General features: G+C 43.9%; 1 long non-coding RNA gene across 1 annotated transcript in view; it reads left to right on the top strand.

Annotated features, from left to right (window-relative positions):
• Positions 1–14782, top strand: part of LOC116183623 (uncharacterized) — a 37546-nt gene extending 22764 nt beyond the window's left edge. The window contains exons 3-5 of the long non-coding RNA XR_014954568.1: positions 1228–1400; positions 2649–2679; positions 14618–14782. This is a non-coding gene — a long non-coding RNA (uncharacterized LOC116183623). The remainder of the gene's footprint in view (positions 1–1227; positions 1401–2648; positions 2680–14617) is intronic.
• Positions 14783–20972: the final 6190 nt, after the last annotated feature.

The following is a 20972-nucleotide window of genomic DNA, read 5'->3' as shown; positions in this document are numbered from 1 at the left end:
TGGTTCCTCTCTGAGATGGAAAGGATGTGCCCACCTGGATCATGAAATGAGCTGCTGGAGGCAGAACCAAGTTCTCACATATGCTGTGCTTTTCTTAGGGTGTCAGAAGAAATTAAAACTTTCAAAAATGGGACAGAAAGATAAAAAAAAAAGAGAGAAATTGTTTTTGTATTTGGGAAAAGAGAAAGTAAGAGAGATACCTTGAATGGATCTTTATTTTTGCTGCCAGTGGTCCCAGGATGAAGGCAGGATCCTTATTTATACACCCATCTGGTTTCTACCACAGGATACAGCAGCTGACAGGTTTCCACCAGCAGGGTTAGAGTCTGTTAAAGCAGCATTTTCTCATGGAAAATGTACTCTGCCGGAACATTTTTGGCTAACTTTCGGCACGAACACGGAAGGCTCTGACAGCCGTGCTACGGTTACTTCATCCATTAACAGCACAGAGGCTCTGGAGGGGGCTGAAGACACAGCCCCTAGCTCTCCGTGGTGATGCAGAACGCGGGCTGCCCTGTCTGCAGCTCTGGCCACCCCAAATGCCTGCGGTGGGGAAAGCTCTGGGCGCTTGCAGCAGGTGGGGCTCGGCTGAGTGGTGATGGTTCCATCTGCCCACACGGGCCCTGCTCTGTATTCTGACTTTCAGCCTTGTTCTAATCCGATTGATGGAGTGGCCAGAGATGCTGACGGGATTAGAGCTCAGCAGAATGACGAAGCACTTGGGATTTGCCTTCGCGCAGATCCCTGCAGCACAGCAGAGGGAAATGGCTGCTGCTGATTTACAAGCTGCAAGAATATTGCACTGAGGTGGAGTGTTTTCTCCACAGTCTGTAGCCACAGCTCGGCCTGGCATGTTTTTGACAGTGTCTAATGGTTGTGCGTGGTCTCAGGCACTGGGGTATCATTGTGGAGCTGGCGGGTGTTGGGCTCTGCTTCCCAGACGATCTGGCAGGTGCCAGTTCTGTGGGCACTTCTCTTCTCTCCCCCAGCCCCATGAGAACTGACAGAACTGCTCTTGGGGTGCCCCATCGAGGGGATGACGGTCTGGGCTCCTTGGCAGGTATGAATCACCCAGTGCTCACTGACTGCTAGGTGGATTTGCACCATTTTTGAATTTCATTCATTGCACTTAAAAATACTCCAATTATTTTCCCCACATGCAAAAATTAAAAAAAAAAAAAAATTAAAGCAAAGCATTTCTACACGTCCTGATTGCTTTGTTTACAGGAACTGCGTCTCGAAACGCTCCAGGCTGAAGCACCGGTGCTGCTAATAGAGTAAATTGCAAGTACATCGCAGCAATCATCCCCGCCGCTTTCACAGGAGCCGAGCACTCCCTCTTGAGTAAGCCTCCGATTTTAAGCCCTGAAAGAGCAGCTTGACACCCTGTGACCTGCCTGGTAATGTTCCTAATCCACCTCTTTATAAATACACGCTCCCGAGGGGGCGGTGGGGCAGCGGGGGAGGATGGCAGCGCGGCAGGCAGCATCTCGCAGCCTCGCCTTGTGCTGTGCTTGCGGGAAGCTGATGAAGGTGGTCACAGGCTAAGTGGATTAAACCCGGGGAACGTCAGCTCAAAAATAGGAGCTGCAGCCTGACATAAAGATCTTGAGAAGTGAGAGGATTTGCTGGTGACCGGCGCCGGGCCCCCAGAGGAAGTGAGGGAGGGTCGGGTCTCGGAATTTCCTATGTTGGCTGTGGACACGATCTGGAGATGCCCGTGGGATTCTCAGGGTATGGCTCTGCCTGGCTCCGAGCCCTGCAGCTTACACGCATCCCTGCAAGATGCAGCTGGTGAAGCAAAATCAGAACAAGGTCCTCCGGGGGACTGGCTGCCACCCCAAACTTTTTATTCCTGCTTTTCTTCATGCAGAGAATGATGTTCTTCATGGCAGTGGCTGGTTTTGCCTTCTGTCTTGTGCAGTGAGAGGGCATCTCCAGGCTTTGCTGATCATAGCAATACCCAAGCTAATGACAGTTCTTGCTCCCCTATAATAGCTGACCCTTTTTAACTGCTTCTTTTGCTTTCATCCAATTTATTTGCTTCACACAGAGTGGTGTTAAACCTGTCTTTAAAAGTAGTTGCCCTTGTAATCTGAAATATGTGTGGATTGACTGTTGGATAACTCAAACGCAGTTTCATGGTGTGTTGACCAAATAGTAAAAAAAAATAAACTCTTAGAAAAACTCCAAAAAACTCTTTGGCTCAATATAATCATATTAATGATTTTAGGTTTGAAGCTACTTAGTAGGGAAGGTGGACAAATTAAAGCGTGATGTGAGGGGTAGTGACTCTTTGAAGCTCAATATTATTACAATAACAAGCATATCTTGCTTTTTATCATTTTCCTAGATTTAAGTACCCAAAGGAAGCCCTATTGGGTTTCACACACATAGGCTCTGCGCTAAAAAGTGGCAGCTCTGATCCCCCATCTGTCTTTTTAGGTTAGTTTGTCTCTTTGTCCTAATACTGCAGGAGTTAACAGCTTAGGGATGGAAACATGTCTGAAAGTCTCCAGGAAGATAATACTTGGGAAGACAGGTTTAAACTAAATAAGAAAGCAGATTTCATTTGCCTTCTTGGAAACAACCTGTCCAGAGACTTGTGATCCATTTCTAAATTTGGCCTTTGCATTTTCCACATACAGGAAGTGATGAAAACGGCAGCAGTAATCCCTGGTGAGTTTGGACACGCACATCAGAGAGTGAATGCCTTTGTTTGTTTAGGACTGCTGTAAGTTGGGTGTTGTAAACATGACTCATGACAAGTTTAATTAAGACAAAAAACATGGGAAATGTAGCAGAAGGTCATGCATCTTTCTTCACAGTTTTGGCAGCTGAAGATTTTGCTGAGAGATTTGAATGTGCTGCACCAGCACAAATATGAATACAGGTTTTATACTGATTTTCTCTTTCCCAAAATTATTTTTACCCTTGTTTTGTGGATGGTGCTAAAACAATTCTGAATAGAAGAACCTGACCTAATGCATAAGCACATTAACTTGTGGCAAGCCAAACTGCAGCTGATGAAAATAAAAGATGTGGTGAACATATTATAAAACCCCTAGTCAATTTGGTCCTGCCCCAACAATGAAAAATTTACTCCTGGATGAATCTGACTAAATGTATTAGACCCTCAAATACACACCTGTCAATGCAGAACCTGCCTGTTTCTCAGATTTTCAAATACACATTTGGTGTTCAGATGAGCACACTTGCTGATGGAGCGAGAATTTGTTCCAAACTAAGCTTCATGTCTCTGCAGATGTTGTGTGGAGCTTCAGATTTTGGTTCAGACAAGTTTCTTCCTGAAACAGCTTATATGGAGAACAAGATAATCCTTATGAGTTGGGAGCTACAGGCACAGTGTTCTTGAAAAGATAGTGATGATACCCTTTTTTGCAGAGTGGATAACAAATTCAGATGGTGGGTGTTGACCTAAAGTTTTGTTCATGGAGGCACTTCTGGGAACTTCTGACCTATTCAAAAATCTCATGATGCCCAGTCACCACATAGTGCTTAATGCCTTACAAATAACAACATATGTTGGGATGATCTGCCTTAACATTGTCTACTTGTAAGCTGAGCATCCAGTTAAGTTTGTCAGTTGCACTCTTCCTATTAAAAAAATGAGAAAAAGAGGCAGGAAGGAATATCTGAAAGGAATTAATCCCATGTCTGCAGTAGGTGCCTATTTCTAACCAGTGAAGCCAGACAAGGGAGCCCTGGTGATTAGCAGAAACTGCCAACCCAACTAACTTCATTAAATTAAATTAATCCCAGCCTCAGAGACAGGAGTACTTCTGCCAAAACACTCCTTCACATGCAGAACTTGTAAAAGCACGCTTCTTCAGGACTTTAGACAAGTTTTTACCCAATTTCAAAGGTCTATTATCAAATAAAATTCTCTTGAGGATTTTTGAGGTCCAAGAAGAGTGGATTCATACTGGTGTGGGCAAAACCCTTTAGGCATGTGAAATAGATTAGCTGGGAAAGATTTAAAAATGTAAGATTTTTAGGTTAACACAGCCTCTCGATTTTCTTATGAATTTTTTTCTCATGATTTTTTCTTATGAACTGGATTCTAAAGAAAATTTAAGTCACAGGACTTGCAGAGTCTATGCCAGGATTCAGAAGTATTTTAAAATGCATCTATATGGAAATTTCCAAGTAATTACACAAATAATGCCAATATGTCTTTGAAAATCTACCCCCCAATATCTACCTTCTCATTCTCTTTAATATAAGTAGCAAAAAACCAAGTAATTTCAGATTGTCTGCTGTCATCCATGACTAAAACATGCCATTCACATAAAGCAAATATTTACATTTGAGTGAAGGTTTTGCATATCTTACTGTCCAAAATATATGTTTTAGATCATTCTGGTTATGTGTATGGATAGATTTATCAAAGGTCTCTCAATTAAATCCTTTCCCTTTCCCTTTCCCTTTCCCTTTCCCTTTCCCTTTCCCTTTCCCTTTCCCTTTCCCTGATTCTTGTATGAAGATGTTTTGCATTCATATGAAGTGTGTTTGCAGACCAGAAATGCATGCACAGTGTGAATTTCTGGAGAAACTAATGGTGGGCAATTTTACCATCATTTAGAAATCCTGAGTGCTCTGTTTTTCAGAGAGGAGCCTGGATAGGCCAGTTATTTACAGGGACAGAAAAACATTGCAGACATAGAAAATGAAGCCCCACTCTGTTGTGCAAAATTCCTGTAAAAGCATAAAGGCTCTGAAAATCAGCGATGGGGAAAGGACCTTCCTCCGGGAGCAACACAGGCAGCAAAAGTGAATGCTCCCAGCCATTGCAAAATGAGGGTACATGTCAGTAATATCCTCCAGTCACCCCTGTTGCAAGCTGTTGCACTGGGAACACTGCAGTGGGATTAAACAATTCTCTGGAATGGATTAACCAAGGCATGGCTGCAGCCCTGTGCAGATCCCTCGGCTGGGTTGGTGTTCCTGCACTTTGTGCACCACGGCTCCACAGCAGCTCTTGCCAGGCAGGCTTTGCTCCCTGGACACAGCATTTCAGCATCCATGAGGATTTGTAGACCTGGGTGGTTTTGTCGAAGTCCTGTGTCCCTGTCTGGCTTGGGATATACGTCAGGAAGCTCAGAATCCTGCAGGGTCCTGTCCCAACAGCCTGGCTACAGCAAGTGAGCTGACCAGCACTGACTCATTAGCCTAATCAACCTGAGTGTCCTACTCATTCCTCTCAAAACTCCTGCAAAACCCAGAGTTAAAGGACAGAAGAGCCCTGTAATGAAAGGGGAAGTATCATATTTTACAACCAGATTTGAGAAAAATCCTATTGATAGATCTTCTGGGACCATAATGGCTTCTGAAACATATTTTGTCTTGAAAGCTGAACCAAGGATGCAAGTCAGAATGACACGACTTCTGTGGAATCTTCGTTTGCAAGAGGCAGAAGGGAGAAATGTGTATAATCAAAACAAGAAAAAATTGTTCAAATACTAAGGCAAGAGGACAGAAGTAGATTTAGTTTCACTCTTTTATTTTTTAAAGTGACTATGTGTTGGGTTTCATTTCTTTGGTTGGTTGGTTGGGGTTTTTTTTCCAGTAGAATACGCCATTTAAGGATAAGAAGAAATTCTGGATGATCAAAAGAAGCAGAAACAGATTCCATTCTCAGTACCATTCTCAGATCAGAATGGTACCACCAATAGTTCTGGTCAGATTGGTGTGCTCTCCTGTGTATTTCATTCAAGTGTAATGGTAAAAACTAATGCAGAAAGGACTCTGAGGCTCAGCTGAGTCAGCTGAGGCAAAACTCCACTTTTAGATAAGGAAATTTTACCTGAATAAGAGCTCAACATAGACTATAACATCTGGTCATGAAATCCCCAGCTAAGCTGGTAAGAAACCAAAATCCATACAGACAAGTAAAATAGGATTTCCAACCTCCATGGTTATTCACATCCTACTAATGAGCTCTGGCATCCGTGGCAGAATTATTAGAGGGGTATTGATCTCCTGCAAAATTTGGTGTGTAATAGTGATTTGCAGACATACAGAGAATATTGAATCCTCCTCCCTTGTTATTTCCCAGTGGGCTGATCACTTGGGGAGTACTGGAAATGCAGATGGCATTTCCATTTCTCCTTTTCATCCATCAAGTGGTTATTTGATGGTCCATCCAATCAGTATGACTGGTTTTTTTTCTCCCTTTTCACAAAAAATATTATTGAATGTTGGTATTTGACACAACCATATATTATAAAGCAAAGGTTTAATGAAGGGAACTGGTTATAAACAGGCCCTTGATCCTGAGTAGAATGAAAGCAATTTCTTTTTTGGTAGTTTTAAAAATAGCCAGTGCTGTTAAACATATTTGTATTTCAATACATATTTTTCCTGCTCTTTTAAATGTCACTGCCTCCTCTACTGAGAGTGTTACAACCTGCATCTGCAGGCAGGACTGTGTGGCAGCTTTCCAAGAAGAACAGTCGTGAGCACACCTGTACCACATTTCCCAGTGGGAGTTAGATGTGCTCTTACCAGTTGATGGCACGGTCAGCCAGAGCAGGGAGCAAACCCCAGAGCCCTATTTCAGATTCAGCATTTCTGCCTGACCCATCAGGATCAGAGCCTCCCAGGAGACTCCCTTGGGATCTCACACACATCTTAGAAGAAAAGTAAGTTGTGCTGTCCTCAGGGAAAACCACTGCTGTCTTTTGCTGAGGACTGCTCATGCCATTACAATCTGGAGCAGGGAACTGGATTCAGTGAGCTTGTGTTGTATGCCTGACCTCTTCCCCTTCTTTGGAAAAGCTACCCAAATTTGGCCAAGTAGTAAATGTCTATATAAAAAAAATCCACCCCTACATGATTCATGGAGACTTCTGACTCCAGAGCAGGGTTTCAGCAATAAAGATGAAGCAGGAGACCACGTGCTGGAGAAGAAAACAAGATATTGAATAGCTGCTCATTAATCAAGTGTTGGGAACAGTGAGAGGGGTACAGCAGTAAAATGTTGCAGGCAATTCTTACAATTAAAGGCTGTTTCAGGATGCAAATGTAGAGAGGGAGTGGGGGAGTGAAGTGATATTACACAAGCAACCTTAATTTACACATGCCTTACTTCTGGAGTGCTCAACTTGGCAATTCTGCTGCTGCTCTATGGGCACAAGAGTGTTGTTTTTTTTTTTTTTTTCCTATTGTACAGAGTGTTTTGCTGCCTTTCAGTTCCCTGTACTTCTCTGGCTTTAAAAGATGTGGAATATTTGTGACTGCCTTGTGCTGCGATGATGTGATTGCAGAGCTCTTTTCAGCTCAGTGGAAGAAATTAAAGGTTGGGCTCACTGTGAGCAGTTGCTAAGAAAGCAAGCAAGCAAGCCTATTTTAAGCTGCTCTACAGAAGCACATACTGCCTTGATTGGTTATTGATTCCAGTTTCATTACAGAGAAAGCACATTTTTAGCTACAAACATGGGCAGGCACATGTTGAGCTGCAAGTAGGAAAACTGTAAGACTCTGCTGCGGGCTGCACTGAGCCCAAGCAGCCAAAAAGTTGAGGACTCACATTTCCTACTCTAGCAAATGGCACCAGTCTTTTGAGAAAAGTTTTCTTGGCTCCTTCAGCTATATTGAGCTTGGGATTCAATTCAGTTGGGAGTCAGCTGTGACTTGGATCTTGAAGGCTGTCCCTAGACTGGCAGATGAAACAAAGCCTCAGACTGTTTTGAGCATTGGAGCGTGACTTCTATTCTGCAAAACTCTTGGACTGGTCCAGGGAGTGGTGGAGTCTGCACGAATTATTGCCCTCCCCAACAGTGCCGAGACATGCGAGCCTTTGAGAAGGTGCTACAGGCCCTTCTGTGCAGGATGGCTTTGGTGTCAGACAACATGCATGGGCATGTTCAGTGCTCTAGGAAGTGGTGGGTACACTCAAATGGAGAGAGGACTCTGTATATATGTAAACATGGGCAGCCATACTTGCCAGAAATACACAGCGAGGTAATGCCTTACAAATCTGTGTGGATTTCAGTAGGTGCATGAAGGGAGGAAACTTGTACATGCTGCCTCGGAGTGCATGGAAGGAAGAGATGCTGGGGCTGCTTTTACCTCAGCTAAGCCAAAATAGAGGTTTGTGGCAATTCAGGATTAGCCAAGGGCAGGAAGAACTCGAGCATGGAACAGGAACAATCCTGAGGACACTGGGCTTTTGATATACCCTTTCTTCAGAGCTGTGCCAGTTCAGTCATTAGTTGAGAATAAATAACAACAAAGTACCTCCCTGAATCAATGTTTGTAAGAACAGAGCCCAAGGTCAGACACATTTAAAAAGGACACTTTTTCCCCTGAAGAAAGCCAGAGTCTGTGAAAATGAAAGACTTGGAAACTGTTAGCTATTTCCTGAAGGCTTTTCTCATTCCTTCTCATGCAAGTTAGCGTGTGCTTTGCCTGGATGGAAGTGGGTATTTCTTTTTTTTTTTTCAGAAGTATTGGAGATATCTTATTTTCCTTTTGAAGGAAGGTTCCAGACCTTGCAATGATTCTCAGTTTCATGGCCTGAAAAACTGAAATGTGGTCATGTGTGTGGGCTGCAAAAGTCATCTGTTTGGGCCTGTTTTCAGAGGATGCTTGAGACAGAAACCCCACAACAATGAGAGAAGAGAAAGGAGTCCTCTCAGTGCCTGTTGGCACTGGACTGCTACTGACACAGTTGTTTCTGAAATTTCTGTACTGACCTGTGGATCTGAATGATTATCCATCCAAATTCTGATAATCCATTTGTCATCAGCAGGACTCTGGCCAAAGTCTGCAGTGACAGCTGTCTGGCCTGAGGACCCAGGTTTTCCTTTTAAGGTTGGCCGGAGAAAGGGCAGGTTATTGCTAGAAATTTTTCCTATTTGGGGCTGGGTTATGGTCTAAATGCACATCTTGATTCATATTTCACCAGTGTAAGCCAGCATCATCTCTCATTAAAGTTTCCTTAATATATTTGACCAGTTGATAAATCTTCCTCTTTGGTTCAATGAATATTAATCATGTATATAAAATCAAACTATTTCAAAATGAGAGATTTGGAGCCATTCTCCCCAGCCACAGCACACAGCTCTGTAATGACCAATGGAGACTTCAGAGACATGTCAAGCCTCTGCTCTCACTCAACTCAAAAGTTTGAGCCTGGACTTCTCCCACACTCTTTGTTGGGTCCCAAGCAAAGGAGTATCTTTTCTTCGTCTAGCCTTGTGGTTTCAGTCCAACCAGCTGCATTTTGATGACTGTCTCTGTTTCTCAGTCAGGACTTGAGCCTGGCCTCCCAGGTGGCAGGCTAGTTTGGAGCTCTGTTGTTTGGTGCTGTTCCCCAGGATAGTAGATTTGGTTTGGAGAAAGCTGGTTGAAGTGACTGAAGCAGAGCTAGGAGCTGAGAAGTATTGCTGGATTCCAGGACCTCTGCACTTTCCTAGTCCTCGGAAGGGCAAGGAATGAACCTGGCGTTCTCAGCTCCCCTCAGGCCTTGCATGGGGGTTGCCTGATTTCTGGTCTGAGGACTGACAATTCTCTAGGGAGCAGAGGGATGAGGAAGAGCAGGGGATTGCCTTGCTAGCATGGACATGGGGACTTGTTTCTTGGTGTCTGGCCTTGGCACTATGATAGTTAATTCTGTGCTCAAACACATCTGTGTTCTGGAGTCTTCTTTCCCTTGAAGAAGTAAGAGGATAGATTTTATATCAGGAATATGAAGCTGTTTGGTAATGAGATGGAACAACTTGCTTGCACCATGCTGATCACTATAAATAAGGGAATTCAGACCATTGTTTTTGTTTTGAATGTACCATAACTTTGACTTCTAGAAATGCTTAATTTATGAGGAAGACAGGATAAAATGTAACACCTCATGTTTCTCAATACTTTACTAGCAGAAAATAAATTTCCAAAAGTAAGCCAAGACCACATCAAAATCATATCAAACCATGTCCATTTCTGCTTAATGATGCATCTTTGTATAGATCAGTTAGCACAAACACTTGTTCATTCATCCTTTTGCTAACCACTCAACCAGAAAAATATAACTGACATTTAAATGGTGCAGGAGGAGAGACAGGCAGGTTAGCCAGGCTGAAGATAGAGCCAGTAATTTCACAGTGTAACATGAAGGCTCTCAAACACCATATGAATTAATTGAGGCTGAACTAGAAGACATGGATTTTACTAAGGTTAATAACAGCTGACAGCTTGACCTATTACTGCAGCTTACTGTACCAGCATCAGTCCCAGGCTCTGCTTGTCTTCTTTCTCTGTCTAAGGATGGTGATGAGAGAGTTGAGTGCCCATGGATAAAAGTCAGGGGAGAATGCCAACAAGGCAGGTATCCTGGTGAGAGTCTCTTACAGACCACCCGACAAGGGTAAAGAGGCAGGTGAAATATTCTGTAAGCAGTGGGGGTAAGTCTCACAATCTCTGGCCTTCATTCTTGTGGAGTACTTCAACTTATCAGACATCTGCTGGAAATACAGCACAGCATACAGAAAACAGTCCAGGAGGTTCCTGGAGTATGTGGAAGATAACTTGGTGACAGAACTGGTGAGGGAGCCAGCAAGGAGAGCTGTCCCTCTGGACCTGCCCTTTGTGAACTGGGAAGGGCTGGTGGGTGATGTGATGGTCACTGTGAGGCAGCCTGGGAAACAGTGACCATGAAATAACCAAAGTTTTTGTTCTTGGGAAAGTAAGGAAGGTGGTCAGCAGAACTGCAACACTGGACTTCTGGAGGGCTGGCTTTGGCCTGTTTAGGACACTGGTTGAGAGAGTACTTTGGGAGGCAGTCCTGAAGGGAAAAAGGGTCCAGGAAGGCTGGACATTCTTCAAGAAGAAAATCGTAAAAGTGGAGAAGCAGGTTGTCCCCATATGCTGAAAAATGAGTCAGTGGGGAAGAAGAGGCTTGGATGAACAGAGAGCTTTGGCTGAAACTCAGGAAAAAATGGGGAGTTTATGACCTTTGGAAGAAGGGGCAGGCAATTCAGGAGGAGTATGAGGCTGTTGTGAGGTTATGCAGGGAGAAAATTAGAAGGGCTAAAACCAAGCTAGAACTTGTTCTGGCTACTGACATAAAAGCAATAAAAATGTTTTTGTCAATTAATCAGCAACACAAGGAAGTCTAAGGACAATCTCCATTCTCATGGAGGATGGCTCATGGCTTGGACAGGTGCACTGTTTGCTGGGTAAAAACTGGTTGGATGACTGGACCCAGAGAGTGGTGGATAGAGTTAAATCCAGCTGATGGCTGGTCACAAGTGGTGTCCCCAGGGCTCAGTTTTGGAGCCAGTCCTGTTTACTTTCTTTATCAAGAACCCGGGTGAGTGGATTGAGTTCACCCTCAGTCAATTTTCACAGGACACCAAGTTGTGTGAGAGTGTTGATTTGCTGAAGGGCAGGAAGGCTCTGCAGAGGGATCTGGGTGAGCTGGACCAATGGGCCTAGGCCATTTGTATGAAGTACAGCAAGCTGGAGTGCCAGGTCCTGTCCTTGGGGCACAACAACCCCATGCAGTGCTACAGGCTGGGGACAGAGTGGCTGGAAGGCTGCCCTTTGGAAAAGGATCTGGGGGTGCTGGTCAACAGCAGCTGAACATGAACCAGCTGTGCCCAGGTGGCCAAGAGGACCAATGACATCCTGGTCTGCATCAGCAGTGGTGTGGCCAGTAGGACTCGGGCAGTGATCATCCCCTGTACTCGGCACTTGTGAAGCCACACCTCAACCCTTGGTCCTGTTCTGGGCCCCTCACTGCAAAACAGACAATGAGGTGTTGGAGCAAGTCCAGAGAATGGTTGGAGCACACGTCTTATGAGAAGCGTTGAGGAAGCTAGGATAGTTTAGCCTGGAGAAAAGGAGGCTTATGGGGGACCTTATCACTCTCTATGACTATCTGAGGTTGTAGAAAAGGAGACGTTCTCTTCTCTCAAGTAACAAGTGGTGGAAGAGGTAACAGCCTCAAGGTGTGTCAGGCAAGATTTATATTGGATACTAGGAAAAATGATTCACTGAGAGGATTATCAAACACTGGAAAAGCTGTGCAAGGAAGTGGTGGAGTCCCCATTCCTGGATGTATTTAAAGAACATGGAGGATGTGGCACTTAGGGACATGGTTGTTGTTGGCCTTGGTAGTGTTGGGGTAATGTTTGAGCTCAATGGCATTTTCCTACCTAAATGATTCTATGATTCTGAATATCCAATGCTGGATTTAGCCTCTGTACAGAGTTGGGAAGTACCATCAATTGAATGTTGCTGCCCAGCTCTGATCCCCAGTGCTGGGTGTACCCAGGCACATGGTTGGGACATCTCCACCTGGCTCCCCTGGGTCCCTCACCCATGCTCTTGGAAGCACAGTGCTCGTGCTGATGGTGGAGTTAATGGGGCGTGAGTGAATATTGAGGTTTGTCATGTGGATATTATAGCTTATGAATATGTTTGCCAGCTGCTTCTATGACCTGGAGTTAGACTCTGTCTACAGGGGTCCATTAGGAGACTTTTCATGCTGTATTTATTCTTGGAGAAAATACATTGAAACAACATGACCCGAAACAGACTAGCAAATCTGAAAACTATGGAGTAAATTACCACAGGGAAAAAGCTCTCTCTGCTCAGTGGCTGCCTGGTAATGATGCTTTCTTGCTCTTCTGTTTGTTCTGACCTAGTGTCTGTTTGCAAGCAGCATAAGGCCAGTGGCAAAAGTACCTCTCACAAGAACCAACAGGCTTCAGGTGTGGATTTCACAGTTTTTATTGCTGTCTGTTATCACCATGCAGCTTAATGAGGCACAAGCCAGAGCAGCTTGAAGTCTCAGGTGATTTGTATTTGCAATGCATTTTGAAGGCCATGTCTTGACCTCTGGGTGAGGGTTGAAGGCACACACCAACCCTGCCAGGTGGAACCTGAAAAGTGATCCTTATAATTGCTGTCTCTATAGAAGTCACCAGACTGAACCAGACTGACAGAGTGGAGAGGAAAGGGTAGGAAGGTACAGGCTGAGGGCAATGCTCACATGGACACCATTTCTCTTCAGTACCAGGGTTGGGCCTCTTTATCTAGGACAGTACGTGCACCAGGAGAGCCATGCAGAAGAGTCAGACCTCCAAGGCTGAAGAAGAAAAAAGGATTTTGTCATGAAACAGACCTAAGCATAGTCATGTGTGGCTGGTAATATGTGGAAGATGCTGATGCTGGGAATCTTGTCTATCTAGGTTGTAGTTTCCAAAACACAATTGGAGTTAAAATGTTCAGCAGTGGTGTTGCAAAGCTGCGGAAGGCTGAGGTACTATGTGTAGGATTCATTGTGCCACTCACTGGCAATCCAGTGAGTGAGTCTGAGGTTCTCCTTACCATCCATGGAAAGCAAGGTTCATTTATCTGATCTTACCTTAGGATGTGATGGCTTTCTCTATGGAAGTACCTCTTTCTCCTTGTCAATTAGAAAAATATCCTGGAAACATCTCGCTCTGACCTGAACGTGTTTCCTATAAATGTCTAAGTGGGACCAGATTGTTCCTACCACCCATGTAGAAAGGAAACCACCAATTTGAGCTACAAATAGGAACAATGGCTGCTGGTCCTTGGCTTGTTCTGTTGATCCTGCCATGGAGCTGGTCTTGGCTTTCCAAATTGTAGCAGAAGTGCAACTGGCAACAACTCAGTGATTTTTCTTTATTACTTGACACCAGGTTGTGCTAAGCAAAAACTGCTGATGTTAAGGATATTCTGTGTGCCTTGTATAGGTATTTTTCACTCTTGAAGACTGGTAGGCAGAAGTTTGATCCCTCTCCTAGAATTATTTGCTTCCTCTGTTGTACACAAAATTGAGTTGGCTTGCTTCTGTTTGAGTCTGCACAATGTTAGAATACAAGGCTAGCAGTGCAGATCTCGGTGCTTTTGCTGTCCTGCCTCCTTTCCCATTAGTTTCAGCAATATTTCAGCTCCATGCTTGTGCCTGCATGCTCACTCTGATCTGGGATTCCTGCCAGCTGCTACAGCCGTGTCCTAATGCCAGCTGGGATGTGTAGGTGCAGTGATAGGATGATGCTCAAAGTACTGGACATTTATTTTTTGACATTTTGCAGAAGATGAAAGCAACTTCTCGGTGATCCCTCAGCCTCTTCAGGAGCTTAATGTTAATGGGCTTACCCCAAAGGCAAAGATCTTTTCCATCTCCCATTTTCTTGGATTTTGGGATCTCATGGATTTCTGTGAGATGTGTGGGCATTTGGCACTTCAGATTAACAAGCTCTGTTCCTGCCAAAGCAGATATTTGCTGGCACACAGTGTGTCCACATGGGAAGAACTGCTTCCAGAAATCATGCTCTCAGAAGCTTCAACCCTGTGCTGGGAGTTCCTGTGACTCGATCAGGCTTTGCATTCATTTATGGGCTAGAAGAATAGTTGATTTTAGTTAGATCCTCTATGAGCATGAAGAAAAACAAAGCTGAACATCTCCTCCCAATGTTACCAACTGGTCCTATTGTACAGTGGTTTTGTCAGCAAGTTATTTAAGATCTTAATCCCTTTCAGCTATTAGGGGGAACTCTGAGGTAGAGTGAGACTGGAAAGAGAAGTGATTTTCATTTGGATTTTCTTTTTATTTTTTCTCTAGTGCTGTAACCTGATGAAGAGGCAATGGCATTTCACAATGTGTACTCCATTCACTGCTACCTGCTTAAAATGTGGAAGGTGGAGGAGTAAGAAGAAAAGACTCCTTTAAATCTGTAGAAGAACTCTGGTGCCTGTAAGGGCTATTTAAAGAAGTGAAACCACTTTATCTTGTTAATCTATTTTTGCATTGTAATTTATGCTGCCATTCACAAAGTGTCAGAAAGCTATTGTAAACCCTTGTATAAACCCACCCTGTAGACTTGAGGGGCTTGAGTTCCTGGCTCTGCCAGCCCTAGAATATTGGTGATAGGATAATAGCAAGTTTCACTCTTAGAAGTTTTTTTGGAGGGGTTAATGCACAAGAGGAAGAATGTTAATGATTCGCAAAAGACCACCTACTTAGCTGCTAGCAATAAGCAATCTCTAGCATGTGCATCCTGGTAGAGGTGAATTCTGAAAAGAGATGTGAAATACAAGCTAGGAGCTTTTGCAAATGATTTTTGCAAGGCACTCCATGAAATGCTACATCAGTGAGATATCTGAGAAGAAAGCCCAGGCTGGGAAATTGCTTCAGAGCTGCAGCTGGAGGAAAGTTACCATTTCTTTGGGCATTGCCACTCATGAGAAGGAAAGCCAGTTGGACAGTTCAGGAGGATAATGTGCTGGGAGCAACACGGGAATAGACAGAATAATGACATAAAGGAAAGATGCTTGAGGACAGGCTCTGTCTCAGCTAACACTAAACATTTAGTCATCTAGGCTCTCTTTGTGGTCAGCAGAGCATGGCACTTTGAAGCCATGATTCATCTGACCTATTTTGGGCACTACCCCACCTAGGATGAGGTGAATTGCACTTTATCCATTCCTGTTTCTTCCTCTTGGTACTGAGAGAGCTTCAGGCACATAGCCTAGATACAGACATCTGTATTTTAGACACGTCAGGGGAGGTGAGACAAATCCTCCTTTGCACATGGAGTAGGACTGTGAGAGAGGACGTGGATGGCCACATGGCACCCTGTGAATCTGGGACTGCATCCAGCCACCCTCTGCCCTTGTCTTCAGGAGAGATGAGGAACCAGAAAGGGAGGATGGAAACCAAAAAAGGAAGAGAGAGGAAAGAGAACGGGGAGCTCTGTTTCAGCTATGTTGTTTCAGCTCTCATTTAATGCTCCTGCAAGGAATATGAGAGATGTAGGCTGAGGAGAATAACACAATAAATTAGAAATGAGAAAATGTGTGTTACAAGTTTTGCTAAGATGTGAAAGTCTTCATGAACAACTAACATTATTATAACTATCAACTAAAAAAGGAACAGTGACATTTTATTATTATAATTTTGATCTAAAATTGCATTCCAAAATCTTTATGGACTATCTTAAACTTGCTGAAATGTATATTTTGTGCTAAAAATTGGGTTTTACATGAGTGGAAAAAAAGAAAGCTTTTGTGATGACTGCAGCACAAATTTCTGTGAATGGCTTTTTAAGCTGCATTGCCAGAAATGTCATGAATCTGCTCAGAACTCCAAGGAAGGGAAGTGGTTTGAAATTCCTAACACTGCTCTTTCAGCCAGAATAGCCATTTTGGGTGTACTTCACATGAAGCATGGCTTCAGGGCTTGATATGTCTCCATGCTGGGCCCTGTATTGTGCCAAGGAACTTCTCAGTGTTTAACAAATAATAATAGATATAGGCTGTGTAAGCATATGTGAATCTTCATGTTATAATTTCACGTGTAGGAAAATGATCTCATAGGCACATAGGAAATAGAGCAGATGGTAAAATGTGTGTTGGACTACACTCAGGCTGGAGACTAAGTCTCCTAGACAATAAAAGCACAAATGCTGGATGGTCCCCTCCAGCCATGCACACTAAGTACTGCCTTGTGAACTGAGATGGGGGAGCACAGATCAAAACAGATTAAGAGGTCACCTTTGATCTGTTGTTTTCTCCTATTACTGCAAGTTGCAGCGCTGTGATCTGTCATTCCCTGTGTGGATATTCAAAGGTGTGTGTGCATGGACAGCCCTCAGCTGGGTTACTGGGAGATTAGTACCCAGCTGCATTATTCCAGTTTTGAACATGTGCAATTCCACCCATTTCAGAGGTATTTCACCTGCAGTGAAACAGTCTCACGAAGGTGGTTCTTAATGAAGTCTTATAGCTTAACCCTGTTTTTTTCCTCCAGAGATCATCCTTGCTGGATATAGATGACTCCTAGTGCACACTCCTGTTTCAAGGCATGAGTTTTTCTCAGAGACTAGGGCCAAGCTGCAGCCCTGAGCAATAACAAGGGAAGCTGAGAAAATCGGGAATAACCATGAACTGTCTGAGTTCAAAATTTCTGCTGGAAGAGGAAAACTGAGAAATGGGGCCATGCCAGACTGCAAGGAAGTTTTCCTCTGTATACTAGCAAAACAGATACCAGCAGAGCACTGTAAAAGCAAACTACAGCAAAAAAAGCCTCTTCCCAACAGATTTCTCACCAGAAAGTTTGTAGGTAAACAAAAGCTGCACATGCCAGGTCTGTTATAAAAGTATGCTAAGCAGGAATATTTCTTCAATTTTATCAGTGTAAACATTCTGAGTGCAGATCTGGCCAGTTAGTAGCCCCTGATTGATGTACAATATTATATTCCTGCCTGTGTCAGGAGAAAAATTACCTTTTGCTGTCATGTCAGATTTTTTCCTTCTTTCTCTTTGCTACAGGATGCCTGATGGGCTATTCTGGAGCATCAAATACAAATCATTACAGTGCTCTATTGGATAAACTTCTCTATGTTGGGTAGATCATGTGCTTCAGAGACCAAATCAGCTCAGCTCACATTTATCCACTGGCAACTTCCATTCAGTGGCAGTGGCTTTGGCACAGTAATCCAGGATTTCATGGCAGAATTCAAGAAAATTTTGCCACAAAGCTGGAGGAAATATGATTTGAAAATAGAAGGATGGGCAGTGAAAATTTTGTATTGGGATGTTGAGATATCAATGCTGAGATGCATTGGAGTAATAATATCTACGATTTGGGTTTGGAGGTTTTTTGTTTGTTTGTTTGCTGGGTTTTGCCCATTTGGTGTTTTTTTTTTTTTTTTTTCTTTTTCTTTTTTATGAACAGTTAATCTGTTAGTAGGCTATTAAGTTAGTTCAAAGCACTGAACCCCGAAGTTCCCTCAGTGTCTAGATCCTCTCTTTTCCATTCACCTTAGTGTGTATCTTAGGGAAATATCTTTGCATCTCTCTTCTCAAAAGTAATCCAGAGCTAAATGTGTCTGCTTACATGATTATTTATTCATTCATATCACAACTGGCACCCAGAGTCCATGGAGGAGCACTGGAGTTAGAAACTGCAACCTGCTTTGAAGTAAGTCACCCAGAGGCTTTAACTGGTGGAGGTCAGTGGGGGATAGGGACAGAGGAAGGAGGTGGGTCTTGAGAAAGTGCTGTGTTGAGAAGAAACTGTGTTTGTGATCTCTATAACTTGCCTTCTTGACAACTGGAGGGGGATTTTCCTAATAGAAAACCTGTGAGCTATATGAGGAGGGTAATCCACTTGACCCTTGCCCTCTCCTAAGCCTTTAAGTCATCATAACATTTCATTTCTTACCAGTTGCAGGACAACTTCTCAGGATTCATTTTGATTGCAATGTGAAACCAGCATTGTTTAGCCAGGAGGGAGACCAGAGCAGGGGTGTCAGAGCAGGGTACGTGAGCAGGGACATAGCAATCCTATTTGAAGAGGGTGAGATCTGGTGGCAGCGAGGAAGATAAACAGGGTGTGTTTGTGCAAGTGACCTTATTTATTTCAGCATCCTGAGGAGGGACCAAATGTACTGCATTGAAGGAAGTCAGTCCACACACATATGGGAGCGGGTCCAGCACTACGTGGCTGGCACAAGCCCAGGCGCTGCTTTGCAGGGTGACAGCTTGGGGTTCTCAGGGCAGCTGCTGTCCTCAGCACTGGCTTTTGAGAGCTCTGTGCATTGCAGGCTGTGCTGAAATGGGCAGGGTGCTTATTCAGAGCTGGCGAGAAGGGCATTCTGCTCTTCTGCCCCTCAACCCTGTGGCAGGCACCAGCAGTGGGGGAGAACACACAGCCCCCATGGCACTGAATGGACCCTCAAGCAACTGATTCAAAATTGTAATTTGTGACTTCAGCATTTGGCCACTGAATGGCTCATGGACCAATCCTGACATTATTTCTTTTTAATACTGTATTTGTTATCCTCTGAATATTTTGGGTGGGTAATTATCCAGTGTGTGTATGCTGTGCAATAGCGTGTATTGCAGACCCAGGAATATTTGCTTTGGCTTTTCTTCCTGGTTAGTTAGGGTGTGCGGTTTCTGGCCTAGATCTCATGGCATTGTTTCTGACTACGTAAATGAAATTTTTATACAAGAGAATAATGAATACAGACCAGAGAATAAGGCACATCCTGTGGCAATTTCACAAAGGCAATTTTTCCTGCTAAAACCCTTAAGGGGCTCAGCAGTTGTGATTATTTACACATGTACTTAATGGCTGTCCACATATGACTGATACAGGATAACAGACACCTAGTAACCAGAGGCAGCTGTGTTTGGTGGGTGCCTTGAATCATCCCTGGTTTGTCTGTTTTCTTTCCCTCTCCCCCTTCCTGTTTGACTATAGAGGCACTTCTAAGGATGAGGAAGAAAACCTTCATTTAAAACCGCATGAAACCGAAGGCTGGGTGTAACCAGCTTCAAATCCAGACAAGAGTCAGCGTGTAACTTCATGTGTAAATGTTTTCGTCATCCAGCATATCATATGGATGGGGTGGCCTTTTAAAACACACAGAGAATTGCTGCCACACATGCAGCAATGTGTGCACACATGCACACACCCCTTGGTGTACACAGACTTTACACTGCACCCAGTTTGGCTGTGGTGCCAGCAGCAGCCCAGCTGTGGTGAAGAAAACTCAGCCTGAATGTTCCCTCAGCTCACCATGAAAATTCTATGCCCTGTGTTGAGAACCACTTTGCCGTAGCTGAAATGGCTGTGAAAACTGGCAGTTTTAAAGAGTTTTATCTGCACTAGGTGTCAGTCAGAGTGATTATTCTACTCTATGCAAAAGCTAAAGAGTTTGCTTTTTCTGAATCTTTGGAAGTGGTCTTGTGGCTATGTTAACACACATGACTTTAAGACATTGAAACTTCAGTATCAAGTATCAAAAATGTATGTCCAAGTCCCAAGTGTAATCCTGGTACTCAGATAGCAGCTGTTGCTGGAGTTCAATCTATCACTTCTCATCCCACAAAGAAATGGCAAATGTTCCTGAGGATCTTTTAAAAATAAAAGAGATCAAATATAAGAAAAAAAAGTTTGAATGCATCTAGAAAATAATATTGGTAAAACACTAGAAACCACAAATTCCAATTACATGGGATTTTATTATTTGCAGGTGCTTTTGTTTACTGTCTATGCAGGTCCAGACCTTGCCTTGGGTACGCAGTGGGGACTTGCTGCAAGAGGACATGAATGGAGATGAGGAGGTAGGGGTTCTTTGCAAATTACCAAACTCACTGCTTTTGAGAGAATGGAATGAGAGAATGGAAATCCTCTGTCTGGCAAAGAGGATCCCTTGGGGTTTGAAGGCAAAACTTGACTGTCATCCATGCACCAAGGGAGTTCTGATAGGAGAATATCTTGTGCCATGATGCTATCTATCTAAGCTTGGGAAGCAATGCAAGCCAGTAGGGGTGATGCCTTTATTAGCTGCCTCGTCAGGTACAATGTTCCCTTTCCATCCCTGCACCCCATTCCTGAGGTTAGGATGGATGCTGGAGTGAGCCCCCCCTACCACAGGCTGACAGTTGCTCAGAAATCCTTGCTCTGAATGGATGAAGGAACGGGTGGTTTCATGGTGGGTTGAAAATACAGCTCCATCCTCAGTGTAACCTTTAATCTTGATTAAAAAGCTTCCAGAGCCAGGCAGCCTGGGCTGCATCCTTTGTTCAATTCTGGCAGTGGCTCTTGCATTCCCTAATCCCTGTTAATATCACTGCTTGTCAAAGAAGATTTGTGCCTTTCCTGGAAGATGGACGCCTATTTTGTACCAGCCGGGGGAGAAGGAGACGCCTGATCAGCTGGTGCTGGGAACAGCGAGTAGCAGACAAGAAAGGCATCCTGTTTTCTGGGGAGAAGGAGTGGGAGGTGGGTGAGCATCTGGATCTGACTATTAATTCTGGCTGCTAGAACTGCTCCTGTGTATTCAGAATGCAGCACAATCTTCTATTTCAACTGTGCACAATCCATGAACCTCTCCTGGCAGAGTTTGTGGCCAAGGTACCAACATAGTATATCCTGGCCAAACTGCAGGACAGATTATGTTCTG

Source organism: Lonchura striata, chromosome 1 (assembly GCF_050655825.1).
Source record: "Lonchura striata isolate lonStrDom1 chromosome 1, ASM5065582v1, whole genome shotgun sequence".
NCBI classification, from domain to species: domain Eukaryota; kingdom Metazoa; phylum Chordata; class Aves; order Passeriformes; family Estrildidae; genus Lonchura; species Lonchura striata.
Note: the sequence above shows the minus strand (reverse complement) of the source record. Positions and strands in the feature narration are given on the sequence as shown.